The sequence below is a fragment of the Macaca mulatta genome, chromosome 5 (genome assembly GCF_049350105.2).
Source record: "Macaca mulatta isolate MMU2019108-1 chromosome 5, T2T-MMU8v2.0, whole genome shotgun sequence".
Classification (NCBI taxonomy): Eukaryota; Metazoa; Chordata; class Mammalia; order Primates; family Cercopithecidae; genus Macaca; species Macaca mulatta.
Window position 1 is genome coordinate 41746113 of NC_133410.1, and position 12248 is coordinate 41758360.

General features: G+C 40.8%; 1 protein-coding gene across 10 annotated transcripts in view; it reads right to left on the reverse strand.

Moving 5' to 3' along the window:
* ATP8A1 (ATPase phospholipid transporting 8A1) overlaps positions 1–12248 on the reverse strand; it is a 266396-nt gene that overhangs the window by 64164 nt on the left and 189984 nt on the right.

Sequence of the window (12248 nt, forward strand, 5' to 3'; positions counted from 1 at the left end):
TCCGTTTGATAAGGTTCGTACCTAGAGTATAAAGGGAACTATGTAAAGGACATTGGATTCTCCAGGCTCTCTTCCATGTGTAGGGAAGACAGGAAAAAAATTATTACGTAGAGAAGGAAACATTCACCTCTTCATGGGAAAGTGGGTATATTCAGAATGAAGTAGGGCCAGCTGACAGCGTGCCTCTACACGCCACAGTAACAAACTTGTAATGTCACAGCCAGCTCTAAGCAACAGGAGATGTTAAAAGTTTTTGATATAAAAAAGAGCATGGTTGAGGCTGTTCCTAAAAACATTAATTTGGATTGCCCAAAGTATGTTTTATATATATCTGAATATGATCTAGGGAAAGGACAATGAAAATCAAAATAAAAACTCAGAGGGCTCCAAATAAAAGTGGCTTCAAAAATGACTCTGAGGTTTCAAATTTGGGTGACTGGGAGAATGAGGGTCTAAACATAAATGGAAAAGACAAGAAGAATATTGACAGCGGAAAAGTATCAGGGAAGTTCTAGATACTCAGAGTTTACATAGTAGTGGGATACCCTAGTGGACTCATTTAAGTAGGCTGACTGAAAAGTTGGAACTGGACTTGGAAAAGACTGCAGAGTTGGGAATGTGCCTTCAGGTGTCATTCATTCAAGTATTTCATGATCCTTTAGTATGCGATTAAATCTCTGTGGAAGAACAGAAGGAAAAGAAAGCAGATCTCAGGACCTTTCTTCTGCCCCCAAGAGTTATTAAGGACTTTTATTGAGCTACTATCCTGGGAGTTAAATATTGTCAGCCTATATGATAGTAGTCCCTCTCTGTACACCTGCTCTGAAGAGATAGAAATTTTTCCTGTATGGAACAAGGCCATGCCACCTGTTTAGGGAGTCTCGCCAATGGGACTGGTGTGCTCTCAACTGGGAAGCACTTCTATTCAAGAAGGCCTAGAGTGCTTCCCCTTTCAGCTCCCCCCTGTTGTGACCTTGCTCTCAGAGTGGCCTCCGTTCTCTTCCCATTTCTAGTATGTGACTGGAGCACACACGCCCTGTGATCTCTTTTCCTGTGACTCTGGGGAGGTAAGGAAGGGACAAATTTTTTTTTAATTTAAACTGATAAATTAATTTTTTGAGATGAGGTCTTGCTCTCTTGCCCAGGCTGGAATGCAGTGGCACAATCTTGGCTCACTGTAGCCTCAACCTCTTGGGCTCCAGTGATCCTCCTACCTCAGCCTCCTGAGTAGCTGGGACTAAAAATGTACACCACCATGCCTGGATAATTTTTTTTTCTTTTGTAGAGATGGAGTCTCGTTATGTTGCCCAGGCTGGTCTCGAACTCCTGGCCTCAAGCAATCCTTCCACCTCAGCCTCCCAAAGTGCTAGGATTACAGGTGTGAGCCATCATGCACGGCCCAAATTGGAAGGTTTAGGTTGGAAGAAAATCAGCTTGCTCTTCTCTGCCTCATGACCTTCCTGTGCTGTGTAGGTAAGTTTCTCCAAGGAACCTTCTCTCACCTTAAAATTACCTAGTGGAAGATGGAACAATTGGTAGCACAGACCATTGACAGAAACTAAAATACAACTCTGAAGATGTCAGGAGTTAAAAAAGGAGGCCAGTAAATTTCAGGGTCATAATTATCAACTAAAAATCCAAGAGAAACCTTTGCGGCGATAGGAAGTGGTGAATACTTGGGAGAAGCTGAGCAGCATGGAGGAAAAGAGTGGTATGCAAGGGATAACGGAAGAACACACAGACGGGCAAGCTTTCTGGCGGCACTGTTCCCCGCCCATAATACCCTGTTTGAGCTGACCAGCATGAGGGGGTGAGACTGGGCTGGATGGAGCCTCTCTCATTGCAACTGTAGAGTTTGGCTTAGGTTTGGAGCTTATGAAAACAAACCCAAAATAACATGCTTAAAAAACAAAACACTCCAATTCCAGGAGTACATCCTCAGTGCCCTAAAGCTAAAACGGCAGAAAGAATTCCTACCCAGGCCCTAGAACAGGAAAGCCAGATCTTCCTGGTCAACTTAAAGGCACAGAGCCAGGCAGGGACAGGAGCCAATAATATAGCTGTGCTGACAGACCCCCGAATGCCACCTCACACAGGGAATGCCACCTCACACAGGGAATGCCATCAGAGGGCGGCTGCCTCTAACAAGAGGAGCGCTCAGGTAAAGGAACTAGGGGGAAACAGGAATTTAATAAAATGAGATTGGGCCCTGCTTCCAAATTTACCTAATTAGGACTTAGCTTTTGGTGTTCTTCCAAAGGGATATTAATGCCTGTTAGAAACAATAGGGAAAAACGTCCTTCAGGGAAGCTTTTAAGACAGGAGAGAATCATGAGCGAAAAAGAAATACAACTTACAGGACCTAGTAAAAACAGATATAAGAATTTTAAAAAAGTATAATAACCAACCTTAGAGAGAAACATGAAATTAGGAAAAGCAGTTATGATGAACTAACTGAAAACAGTAATATGAAAAATGTAACTGCTAAAATAAAGAATCCAATGGTGAACTGAGTATGATATGATGCAGCCTGAAAGTTCAAATCCAAAATTTCTCCAAGACATCAGCCAATTAAAGGAAAGATTGTGGAAAAAGGGGAAAAGAGGAACAGAGGGACTATATGTATACAAATGGGAGTCCAAAAAAAGAATATGAAGGAAAATATAAAAAGTAATGACTAATGATTTTCCAGAAGAAAGACATATATCCTAAGATTGAAAGGGCTCACACAGGGCCAAAAACATAGATAAGAAATGACACCTATACCTAGACACATTATGGTTAAAGAATAAGAAAAATTTCTAAAAGCTTTTGGAGAGAAAAAGGAGCTTACTTACAAAAATATAAGATCAGACTAACCCTGGATACACACACAAAATCACTGTCTACAGTTCCTATCTCTTTACTGGAGAGGTGGGGGCAGGAAAGGAAGATATACTAAAACATATGGACATTTAAGGGGAAAAATTAGCACAAATAGAGTTACCAAAACACAAGAAATAGAATAAAGTATAAAAGTTTCAAACCGGCATAGGAAAATCTGATCTAGAGAGTGAAAGTTAGGGGGAGGAAAAAAAAAAAAAAAAGAAACAAAATCATAATAGACAGAAACCAAAATAAATGGGAAGAAATGAGGTCCAAATGGGAAGAAATGAGGTCCAATATAGCAACAATTACAATAACAGTTAATATAATGTTTATTTGCACCTAACACATTGAATTCTCAGAACAATCCCATAAATTACTACTGTCACCATTTTACAAACGAGGAAACCAAGGCATGGAGAAACAATATTTATTAAGGTTTAAGGTAAAATGGCAAGTGGTGAAGCTAGGATTCAATCCCAAGCAGTGTGGATTCAGACACAGCATTCTTTTATTTTTTGGAACAAGGTCTCACTCTGTCGCCAGGCTGGACTGCAGTGGTGCCAACTTGGCTCATTGTAGCCTCGACCTCTGGGGCTCAAGTGATCCTCCTGTCTCAGGACCACAGGTGTATGCCACCACACCTGGCTAATTTTTAATTTTTATGGAGACTCAAGGTCTTACTTTGTTGCTCAGGCTGGACAGACACAGCATTGTTAATCACTACATTATACAGAAGGATTGAACATAACGATTTGGAGAAAAAGCAAAAGACGAGACACATAATGAAACAAAGAAAAGCCAGGTTAGCAAATTAAATATCAGACCAAAAACAAAACAAACAAACAAACAAAAAATTCAGGACACAGAAGAGGCCATAATGGTCAGAGAGGAATCTTTATATATGACAGTATATAATATATACTGTCAGACAAAATATACACTTCACGTGAAATATTCAATTAGGCTATACAAGAGAAAATTAGATATCATTTATAGAGCAACAAACATTTTAATAATAGGTGCCATGTATTAGCTCACTTATTCTTCATAACTCTATGAGAAGAACAATTTCTATCTCTATTTTAAAGATTAAAAAACCAGGGCTGGGCGGGGTGGCTCATGCCTATAATCCCAGCACTCTGGGAGGCCAAGTTGGGTGGATCACCTGAGGTCAGGAGTTTGAGACCAGCCTGGCCAACCTGGTAAAATATAGGTCTCTACTAAAAATAGAAACATTAGCTGGGCGTGGCGGGGGTGCCTGTAATCTCAGCTACTCGGGAGGCTGAGGCAGGAGAATCACTTGAACCCTGGAGGCAGAGGTTGCAGTGAGCTGAGATCACATCATTGCATTCCTGCCTGGGCGACAGAGCAAGACACCATCTCAAAAAACAGATTAAAAAAACTAAAATCGGAGAAGTAATCTGGTGTTCAGCTACTAAGAGGTAGAGTCTAGGCTCTGGAAAGTCTAGCTTCAGTTCCTGAGCACTACAGCACAGGGCAACACTAGCAGGGGGAAAAAGAGTGGATTGTTTAGTAAATGCTATTGAAAGAATTTGCTCATGATGCAGAAATGAGTAACAAAGGATCCCCCCTCCTTCATAGCATATACGAAAATAAACTCCATATGTGTAAAAGACCTACATGAAAAAACTAAAGCTGTAAAGTTAACAGAAGAGGCAGGGTGCAGTGGGTCATGCCTGTATTCCCAGCATTTTGGGAGGCTGAGGCTGAGGCGGGCGGATCTCTTGAGGTCAGGAGTTTGAGACCAGCCTGGCCAATATGGTGAAACCCCATCTGTACTAAAAATACAAAAATTGCCGTGCGTGGTGGTGGATGCCTGTAATCCCAGCTACTTGGGAGGCCGAGGCAGGAGAATCGCTTGAATCCAGGAGGCAGAGGTTGCAGTCAGCTGAGATTGTGCCATTGCACTCCAGCCTGGGCCACAGAGTGAGATTAAAAAACAAACAAACAAAGTTAACAGAAGAAATTGCAGGAGTGGGAAGTCCTTTATATCCAAAAAGTGCAAACCATAAAAGGAAAAAATTAGTGGAGTTTGACTATGTCAAAGCCAATGGTTTCTGTTTAAGGAAGGGTATCACAGGCAAAATTAAGAAGGGAGCCAACCTAGAAGACATTTGCCACATCAATAATCAACAAAAAAAAATCAATGTCCAGAATACACAGAGTTCTCAAATACAAGCAGGAAGAAAGAGAAGAAACCCAACAGAAATTTCAGTATCCCTTTCCCCTCTTCAATGTACCGCTTTTCTTCATAGCAACATTACCACTAATTTTATATATGTCTATTTGAGATATATCAATTATTACCATTCATATATACACAAACACACACACAGCAATTATTGTCTTTTGAATATTTGTGTGTATACTTATGTTATTGAACAACAGCTATGATGTGAAGGCTGGGATTATTTTTTTCCCATTGTTCACCGCTCTATTTCTAGTACTTAGCAAGGTTACTGGCACACAGTGAGCACTCAGAAAACACTTGCTGAATGAGTAAGTGAATGAATAAATTTCAAAAGCAGAAACTGAGAAAGGTAAATACTCCTGTGAGAAGCTCACCTCTCTAGTAATCAGAGAAATGAAAATCAAAACAACAAAGTGTCATTTCACAACCATCAAATTGGCCAAGTTATAAATTCAGTAATACTATGTATTGTTATTAAGGCAGGGAATCAGCAATTCTATTCCATGGATCTGGGTTGGCACACTAGTATAGCTGTTTTGGAACAATGTGGCAATTCTGATGGGAAAGAAATATACATATACCCCACAGCCAAGCATTCCCATACCCCCCCACCCCACCATATATATATGTATCTCCTAAAAAAACCTCTTGCCTCGGGGGCATAGAGAGGCTATACATTGCAGTACTTTTCATGGTAGCAAAGATTCAGAGGAAAACTCTGTGATATCCCTATGAGAAGAGAGAAACAAAATGATGTATATGCATTAGTGTAATAACAAGCAGTGATAAGAATAAACAAACTTGGCTAGGCGCAGTGGCTCACACCTGTAATCACAGCACTTTGGGAGGTCTAGGTGGGAGGATCGCTTGAGCCCAGGAGTTTGAGACCAGCCTGGGCAACAAAGGCAGACTCTGTCTCTAAAAAAAAAAGAAGTTTAAAAATTAGCTGGGAGTAGTGGCACAGGTCTGTTATCCCAGCTACTCAGGAGGCTGATGTGGGAGGACAGCTTGAGCCTTGGAGGTCGAAGCTGCAGTGAGCTAAGATCAGGCTGCACTCCAGCCTGGGCAACAGAGCAAGATTCTATCTTCTCAAAAACAAAAACAAACAAAAAATAAATTTGTTTTACTTGTGGTGACATGGATATGTCTCAAAAACATGTAGGAAAATAAAGGTAAAAAAATTTCTGGGTGGGCGGCTCATACCTGTAATCCCAGCCCTGTGGGAGGCTGAGGCAGGTGGATCCCTTGAGCTCAGGAGTTTGAGACCAGCCTGGGCAACACAATAAAAGCCCGTCTCTACTGAAAATACAAAAACTTAGCTGGGTGTGGTGGCACGCATCTGTGGTCCCAGCTACTTGGGAGGCTGAGATAGGAGGATCACGTAAGTCTGGGGCTGGGGGGTGGAGTAGGTAGAGGTTGCAGTGAGCCAAGATTGCACCACTGCAGTGCAGCCTGGGTGACAGAGACTCCAACTCAAAATTTTTTTTTTACTGGAGTATCATTATAAACGCAAACCTTTTCTTCAATTCAATACACATGTAATAGATTTTTTTCACAGAATCACATATATATAACTAAAGTACAGCAAATGGATGCGAACATATGAAACACTTGAGAATATTTTTTCTAAGGTGAAGTAAATAGAATAGGACTGGGGATAAGGGGAATACACAAAAAACACATAAAAATCAAAGAGCAATTTGCTTTACTTCAAGATTCTAGGGAGATGGCTAGCTTGCACATCTCCTCATTCTTTTGCTTGGCATGTCCTCTAGCACCTTGCTGGTGCTTTCCCTAGAACAGAGGGAAGGCACTGCAGTGACAGAGCAGGCTCAGATATTTATGGCCCTGGGTTCTTCCCTTCTCTCTTGCTGCTACATGTAAATATGTATTGACATCTCATTGTAAAACAAATTCATGTCCTTATTTTCAGGGATTTTCTTGGTTACAATGGCACGGATAAGTTTAATGGAGCCACCAGATTGTGCAGCTGGCACCATAAAAAGAATGTCCGTTTTTTTCAAGGAATTGTGGAGAAAGGGACACCTGCCAGTGAGGAGAGATGAGGAAATGTTTCAGTTTTTGAGAAAAGAAAGGAACAGTCTAGAAATTACTCTCCTTGGAGAGACTAGGAGACCTTAGCGAGAATTCCATCAGTATTGCAGGAAAATTCTGTTTTAACTACCTCCCTCCATGTTCATTCATGAGCTACAGACACTTTATTATGGCCCCAGGGCTAAATTTAGGCAACAGCGGTTTTATTGGAACACGGCCACACCCATTCATTCACGTATCATCTAGAGCTGCTTTCATGCTACAAGTGCAGAGTTGAGTAGCTGTAAGAGAGAAAGCTGTATGGCCTGCAAAGCCTAAAGATACTTACTCTCTGTCCCTTTACAGAAAACATATGCCCCACCCTGCTCAAAACACCAGGCCCTTCTTTAACTTGTCCTAAGTCGAAATGGCTCACATAGGTTTACTGAAAAGGAGGTAATCACTGGAAAGCATCACGGGTTCAGGGAGAACCAGTTACACCAAGCTAACTCTGCTTCCCTTTCCCACACAGTGAGGTCTGTAGGCTGACAGGTCAGAGAAATGCCATAGGTTCCACACATCATGTCCTTAGCAAATCAGAACTGTCGGAGAACTGTACGCAATCTATTAGGTAGATTTGTATTTGACTGAAGAACAGAGGAGAGTGCTGATGTACTGGTTTTGTAAAGCTTTAGGGAGGCCTTCAGTAGAAAGCTACAGAGCACTGCATTTAAAATTTACGAAACAGAAAATAATCATCAAGAATTTGGATGTGGTTGTGGAAGGTATATTTGCTTATTCAAAGTTAGTATGAAACAAAACAGAAAAATAGTAAAATGAACAAGAGGGATGGTGATGGAAATCAAGGTAGCAGTTATCTTTGGGAGGCGCCTCAACTAAAGGGGGCATGAAGGGCTTCTTGGGGGCTGGTCCTGTTTGGGTGCTTGTCACAGCAGTGTGTGCACTTTGCAAAAATCCCAAGCTGTGCATTTATATTTTATGTACTTTCCATTACAGGTTACCTATCTCATCAGAATTATGTAATCTGCAGTTCTGATTGTGTGTGTGTGTGAGTGTGTGTACTGGTGATGGGGGCAATGGTGATAGTGGTTTACCTAAAAGGAGTCACACCTAAAACTTTAAAATGTTGAATTACGGTAGGCTTCTGTAGCATTTAGATTTCTTATATATTTTTAGACATTTTATTGTCAAATATCAACTTCTCTGGTGGTGGTCATCATAATTGGCTAACAGGCTGTAATATAGCCACTGCAGTGCCTTTAACACTACTCAGTCAAGGTGAAATAGCAAAGGAGATGGGCAGGGCTGAGCAGACGATTATTATGTTAAAGCAAACTATTGGCATTTTATGAAGTTATAAAACTTATTCAGTGTGTCCTCTTTTAGCTGTACACGTATGAAAGAAATATTCTCTCAACATTTCCAACATTTATTCATATTTTCTTGGAAGCAAATATAGGGTTGACATTCATTAACAGTTTGTAAGTCTTTTCAAAGCCAAACATCTGCTTGGCATCCAATGGTGTTCAGAAATTTTTTTCTTTAAAGGAATGTCTGTTGAGCATTTATTAGCTTCATTTGTACTTTATGACTACTTTTTAAGTACAACATATATTTAGAGAAATTCTTAAAGCTAAAGACAATCTCCAAAGATTTAAGAAGTAGATCTGCCTTTATTTAATGCACTCATGCTATGACAGCAAATATTCAGTGTCCCTTTAGACTTCTTGTAGGACCCCTTGATAGGAGTAAGGTGAAAGGTTTTGCCTGGAATGCCACTCCCAAATGACAACACTCACGGAAGTCAAGTGTTTTTTTATACACTACGGGGAAAATGGCCTAAAAGGGGGTTAAACTTTGATTAGAGATGTTGCAAGTAGGAAAAAATGCTTACTTCAATTTAACTTTTGCTTTTCAGAAGACATGAGTACATAAATTATGTAGAAGAACGATGATTACTAGACAGTCTAAAAGCTGGAGGCTCTAAGCCAATTTTCAACCAACTGTCACAGAACATAAGTTTCAAAATATGTTTAAACTAAACTGACAACTACAGAAAAAATGTAAGATTCTTTGAAAGGCTGGGTTATGTGAACTGATGAGGACCTCAGAAACCACATGCTATTTAACACACAGTAATACTTCACTGCAACATTCCCACTCTCTTCTGGAGGGAATATCAAAAGAGGTAGAACAGATGCTTCCCCAAATTAAGCTGATCCCAGCAGTAGAAAGACTATTCCAAGCAGAGTGGCCAACAGAAGGAAGGTTCATCCAAAACCTAAAAGGGCTATGAGAGGTCCTTTGGCCAGCAGCTTTCCAGCCGGGACAAGATAACCCAGGAAGGGGGCTTGTGTGTATTTCCCACCCTACTATGACGAAGCTGGTCCACTTTTACTTGCTTTCTACATCCGGGTTCCCTGGAAGACTGGAATCACTGATATTCCAATCTCTTCATTTTACAGGTCACAAAACCAAGGCCAGCGAGATTCCATCAGATATCCAAACTGCCAAAGCAGTAGAGCTAGAACAAGCATTCTGTGAATCTCTAGATAAAATGCTTTAATGCCAATTATACAGGCCATAAGACCAGAGTGCATAAAGCACTGGTCCCTGAGACTAAGAATTACTTATTTAGTACAGTTACTCCCCAGGATAGCCCTTGATTTCAGTTGTATCCATAAATCTCCATGAGTCTTAGAACAAGCTGTTCTCCCTATGTCTACCTCTCCAAGGAGTTTCAGTGAGTCTGTAAAACCCCTGAAGGGCTTCATGCAATTTTACATGTTTGTGTGCATGTGTACTTCTTCTGGAGGGAATGGTCTATAACTTTCATTTATTCTCCATAATTATCTGTGATCACACCAAATCATGAGAATCAGTGAGCTTGAGTGAGGGAGTAGAGGGGAAGAAGAACCACAAAGGAGCAGTTTAAAAGTGGGGAAAATGTATCAGAAACTAGAAATTAGATGCCTGATTCCTATTAAACTATTCAAGTTATGCAGGTAAATACTCACAATGTTAAAAACAAAAGCTGCACCGTATCTATGAAAGAACAGTACTTGGTCAGGCGCAGTGGCTCATGTCTGTAATCCCAGCACTTTGGGAGGCCGAGTGTGTAGACTGCCTGAACTCAGGAGTTCGAGATCAGCCTGAGCAATGTGGCCAAAGCCTGGCTCTACTAAAAATATAAAAAATTAGCTGGGCATGGTGGTACACACCTGTAATCCCAGCTACTTGGGAGGCTGAGGCATGAGAATCACTTGAACCTGGGAGGCGGGGGTTGCAGTGAGCTGAGATTGTGCCACTGCACTCTCCACCCTGGGTGACAGAGTGAGACTCTGTCTCCAAAAACAAAAACAAAAACAAAAAAAAAAAAAAAAGAAAGAAAAGAAAATACAGTGCTTGTTAGACTGATAAGAACAGATTTCATTCTACTTCTTGGGTTTTATATACTTAAGAAAAATATTTGAGGCATAACATTCAACCTATACTTTGGAAACCAAAACCACCAGGACTCCAGAGCCCTGAATAAATTTGAGGTGGGGGGATTAGTTCTGTCTCTGAAAATTTCCTTCAGAAAACAGTGGTAAGAGAGAGACATAATGTCTGCTGCCTGGGAACAACTGTTTCTTTCAATTCAGCTGAAGACTCTGGAGGGACAACACTCATCTTTATAACTGTGTCAATGAAGCAAACACTAAAAACTGCCTCATTCTGCTGCCTGTGCTGATAGTATCAGGGAAGAAAGTGGCTGATGCAATCCTGATGATGGAACTAATACAGAGACTCTCATTACCTGTTATAGGAAGGCTTTCCCCTTTACTTCCACTCTACCTAGGGCTAAAGAGAAGACTGCACAGGAAGATCAGATTCTGAATTATCTGCATGTGTGTGGAATGACAAGCAGTAGATTGGAAAATAGTTTAAATTTGAGAGAAAAGCCCATAAAGCCAGCATGAGCATAAATGAATTTGGGAAACAGTACTGAACTGTATTTTGAAATAACAATCAGTATTTATCTGGAGCGTCTATCTTCTAATGGAGTAAAATAGAGAATTTCCTGAGGCCAGGAGATTGTAATCATTCGAGAAAGGAGGAGTGACACTTGGGTTTAATTGGAAAGAATGATACGCAGAATGGCCCACCTATTCCTATCCAGGGATAGAAGCATTATCATGGAAATTATACTTTGAGGTCAGTAAGCAAAATGACAAGAAGATGATCTGTGCCAATAGTTTAAATGCCAAGAGGCACCAGGCCAAATAGGTGCACAGACATAAATCTGGCAGTGGCACTGATGTAATTATGGGCTTAGATCAATTCTCAAACATGCCGGAAGCTGAACCACAGTTCTTATGGGAAAAGACAGAGTATGAAGGTAATTACAAGAAAAAAGCTGAGGAAAGATATGTGACTTAAGAAAAAAAAAAACAAACCCTTAAAACTTAGAAATAAAACTCAGTGTCTGCATAGGGACCTCATGGTCTTGAAATATGCATAAAACAGAACCGAGGGAGGAAGGGGCCACACATTTATAAGCTCGGTTTCAGAGCTGAGTCGCACGTGCATGGCAGGGTGTGATTCCCTCCCAGGGGTCTGGGGCCTGGAGAAGCCCAGAGGTCCATGTGACTTGTGAGCATCCAGAACAAGGATTTTGGGAGGGAATTCCACAAGCACAGAACATATTTTTTCTCCCTTGACTCTGCTTTCTAGTTTTTCTTTCCCTCTGCTATTGTTTAATTTTGTGGTTCGACTTCTTGAAGAATGGTGGGAGGTACTGTGTTAAGCAATGGTTTAAGAATGAGGCTCCGCTGCAATTACTGCAATATGAAAATTGGCCTCCCACATCTTTCAAACCAAATTGTGATTTGACTTAAAAAGAAAGATACATGAAGGAGAGCAGGTATCAAGTGTTACTCATCTTTTATGTGTTGCACTGTGCCCAGCACACAGAAAGTAGGCACATAACAGATGACTCTAGGGAACTGGCCATCTTGTCTAAACACTTTTATATTCTGTTTCATGTTTCCAAGTAGGAGCCAGCAATCATAACACTTTTGCGCTTTTGAGCAATCTTTTGTTGATCCTTATGATCCCATTAGTGAAAGTG